Source organism: Chiloscyllium plagiosum, chromosome 22, assembly GCF_004010195.1.
Source record: "Chiloscyllium plagiosum isolate BGI_BamShark_2017 chromosome 22, ASM401019v2, whole genome shotgun sequence".
In the NCBI taxonomy this organism is placed as follows: Eukaryota; Metazoa; Chordata; class Chondrichthyes; order Orectolobiformes; family Hemiscylliidae; genus Chiloscyllium; species Chiloscyllium plagiosum.
Genome location: NC_057731.1, coordinates 28,129,207 through 28,133,471, shown reverse-complemented (window position 1 = coordinate 28,133,471; position 4,265 = coordinate 28,129,207).

The window sequence follows — 4,265 nt, the reverse complement described above, 5'->3', positions numbered from 1 at the left end:
GGTCCCTGGCGCTGAGGCACAGTAGTGCTAACCACTGAGCCACCGTGCCACCTCAGATAAATGTGGCAATTCAACATAAATTAAATGAAACAATTTTACATGGGGTGCAGGAGTTGGGGGGGGGAGGGGGGGGGGGGGGGGTGGAGTACACAACCAGGTATACAAGCTCAGAAGGCCTTTAAATCCAAGGCATTGCAGATAAAGCACAAAAGCAAAGAACTTATGTTTTGATTTTCTAAATCACTAATTAGGCCACAGCTGGAATATTGTGCCCACATGCGATTCTTCACTTCACTTTCAGAAAGGTGTCAGGAGTTGGGGGGGGGGGGGGGGGGGGGGGGGGTGGAGGTACACAACCAGGTATACAAGCTCAGAAGGCCTTTAAATCCAAGGCATTGCAGATAAAGCACAAAAGCAAAGAACTTATGTTTTGATTTTCTAAATCACTAATTAGGCCACAGCTGGAATATTGTGCCCACATGCGATTCTTCACTTCACTTTCAGAAAGGTGTCATGAAGCGAGAGAACACACACAGCAGAGGTACTAGAATGGTGGAAGGATTGAGGGTTGTTGGGTGTGTGGAATGACTACAGAAGTTCTGATTTAAGCAAAGGAGATTAACAAGTGATTTAACTGAAACACTAAAAATCATGCAGTGTTTTGATCAAGAAGGCGGGAGAAATATTTTGCAATGGCAGTAGGATTGGTAACAAAAGGACAGATATAGGTAATTGGGAAGGCAAGGAGCATTCTTTTAAATGCTGTAAGCTATTCTGATCTGGACGTCTGAAAGGACATCGAAAACAGATCCAACAGAAACCTTCACAAAGGAAACTCAATATATAATCAAAAGGGAAAAATTAATGAACGGATATGGAGAAAGCAGGTTCTTGGGACTAAATGAATAACTCTTTCAAAGGGGTCAGAACAAATGTGATGGGTCGAATGGCTTCTTAGGGTCATATAGATGTACAGCACAGAAACGGACTCTTTGGTCCAACCCATCCATGCTGACCAAATATCCTAAATTAATCTAGTGTTATTTGCCAAAATTTGACCCACATTCCTATAAACCCTTCCTATTCATGTACCCATTCAGATACCTTTTCAATTTTGTAACTGTACTAGCCTCCACCATCAACTCTGGCAGTTAATTGCATATACCCTCCACCCTCTGTGAGAAAAGATTGTCCCTTAGGTCCCTTTTAAACTTTACACCTCTCAACTTAAATCTATGCTCTCTAGGTTTGGACTCCCCTACCCTGGAAAACAGACCTTGGCTATGCATCCCATCCATATCCCTCATGATTTTATAAACCTCTATAAAGTTACCTGTCAGCCTCTGATGCTCCAGGGAAAACAGCCCCAGCCTATTCAACCTATCCTCATAGCTCAAACCATCCAACCCTGGCAATGTCCTTGTAAATCTTTTCTGAACCCTTTCAAGTTTCACAATATTTTTCCTATAGATTAGATTAGATTACTTACAGATTGGAAACAGGCCCTTCGGCCAAACGAGTCCACACCGACCCACCGAAGCACAACCCACCCACACCCATTCCCCTACATTTACCTCTTCACCTAACACTACAGGCAACTTAGCATGGCCAATTCACCTAACCTGCACATTTTTGGACTATGGGAGGAAACCGGAGCATCCGGAGGAAACCCACGCAGACACAGGGAGAATGACTGTGTGGAGTTTTCACAGTCGCCTGAGGCGGGAATTGAACCCGGGTCTCTAGCGCTGTGAGGCAGCAGTGCTAACCACTCTGAATTGAATATATTATTCCAAAAGTGCCCTAACAAACATTATGTACAGTTGCAACATGACGTCCCAACTCCTGTATTCAATGCACTAAACAATAAAGGAAAGCATACTAAACACATTCTTCATTATCCTATCTACCTGTGACCCCATTTTCAAAGAACTACGAACCCGCATCCCAAGGTCTGTTTGTTTGGCAACATTGCCCAGAACCTTACCATTAAGTGTATAAGTCCTGCCCTGATTTGCTTTTCCAAAATTCAGTACCTCACATTTATCTAAATTAAACTCCATCTGCCACACCTTGGCCCATCGGCCCATCTGACAACATCCCCTGCACTCTGAAGTAACTTTCTTCACTGTCCACTACACCATCAATTTTGGTGTCATCTGCATATTTACTATCCATACCTTGTATATTCATATCCAAGTCATTTACATAAATGACTCCTGCTGTGACATTGAAACTGAATTCTCCTTAACTTCATCTGGTTGTTAGACCCAAATCCATTCCTCTGACTCCAAGCATTAACTGACTCATTTCAGTACAAACCAAGCACAGAATCAATAGACCCATTTGATGAAAGCTCACAGAATCTGCATGAGCAATAATTGATGACCTCATCAATGACACTTACATCCTGTGGGCAAATGAATGTTTTAAAACCTCGGTATCCTGTCATTTACGTACATACCTCACTTGTGGGAATTCACTGTGCCTATGTATGTTAGGCCAACGTAACACTGAGAAATTTGACTTAGCTCCAAATTTCACCACTGTCTGGAGTCATACCATTTTCACCTCAAAAGGGCTGTAGAATTTCAGGTGGCTCTTACTGAACAAGGCTTACATTATTTGTTTTCATTCATTAATTCACAGGATGTAGATATCGCTGGCTGAGATACTTATTGCCTATCCCTTGTTGCTCTAGAGAAGGTGATGGTGAGCTGTCTTCTTGGTCTGCTGCATCTATTGTAATTAAATTGTCATCATTTCCTGGGTCATTAATCAACAGAAAACTAAATATATGACACTTGACTTAGCCAATCATTTGGGTTCAGATATACCTGCAAAGGAGACCTAAATAACTTATGTAACCAATGCAAATTCAGTCTGCTCTAGACTTGGCTAATATATTTACATTTTCAAAGGAAGCTTGTTTTATTTCACATTAAATTGTTTTATTTTATAATATAGTCTGCATTCCTTTCACAGATGTGCAGCATATAATAGAGAACAGAAAAAAAAGACTACTTTCTGCTAATCAAAAGTCAAAGTGACCTACAGTTATGAGAACTAACTACAATTTATCAAAGTCCCATGAAACAAATTGCAGAACATAAAGAATGTTGCTATCACAGTTATCAGAGTCAAATATTTCACAAATTGAAGTCTCCTTGCAATGAATATACACCAGGAAACTCTTTGGTTTGAGAAACCAATCAACTTTTACTTAGTGAATCTACTTAAGATACATAATTAAATCAAACGGACAGTAAGGAATTATTTCTATAACCTAGGCTTGGCATAAAGCATCCTTTTTAGGAGCCAAGCCTAAAACACCAGGATGCAGATTTTTCCAAATCCAAGTATAATCTATCACAGAGCTGTTTGCTACATTGGAGGGAGATTCAGACATATTTAGAGTAGGGTTTGCTAAGGAGACAATCAATCAATATTATAGATGACTGTAACCTTTGTCTCAGCATTTTCAATTTTAAAAAACTGTAACGTAGGTGCTGTAGTACAGTCAGCAAAATGGCTGAAGGAGACCAGCTATAGTGGCTTTTGTATGTAGCAGTGATTCGATGGAATAACTCATTGTAGCATTTTTGAAAATATATGATTTCTTCCATTCTAAAGCACACACTACACTGCAAGAATGAGAGCTGAAAGTGTAACAGTGGAAAGAAATGCTTAAAACAACTGAATAAAATATGTGGAAGGGTTAAATCGAAGTAAACCAAATCACAAAATATTAAAGAATACAGGTAACCAAGAACAACTGATGTACATATGTGCCAATTTGGGAGATTCTAGGGGAGGGACAGGATCTGAGGTGAAAAGGTATACTTCATAAATTGAACTGAAAAGTTCTGTATGCTAAAAGGACCATGTTGGTTTTTCACTGCAGAATTATGTCACCTGGGGCTTCAGCCTGATCCTTGCTCAAGCTTCCTGTTCTGGTCTAAACTACATTCATGGTTAAGGCTTCTGTACAGAGTTAGTGGGTGTAATTCATAGTGTTAGCTTATCAGATACGCTCCTTATTAATTAAGCCATAATTTGTTTGCTTTATTGTTGACAGGCTGAGGATTTTAAAATGCGTTCTTAGAATAAAGCAGCCATTATAGGAATCAACGGCTGTTGCTGAACCCATCTCGAGCATTTCTTAATCTGACAAAAACCCTACCAGGGAAGAAGGGGAGGTGGACATGATGCTAGAAGGAGCAAATGGATATATCAGGATTGTTTTACATTGTCCTACTTGAGGA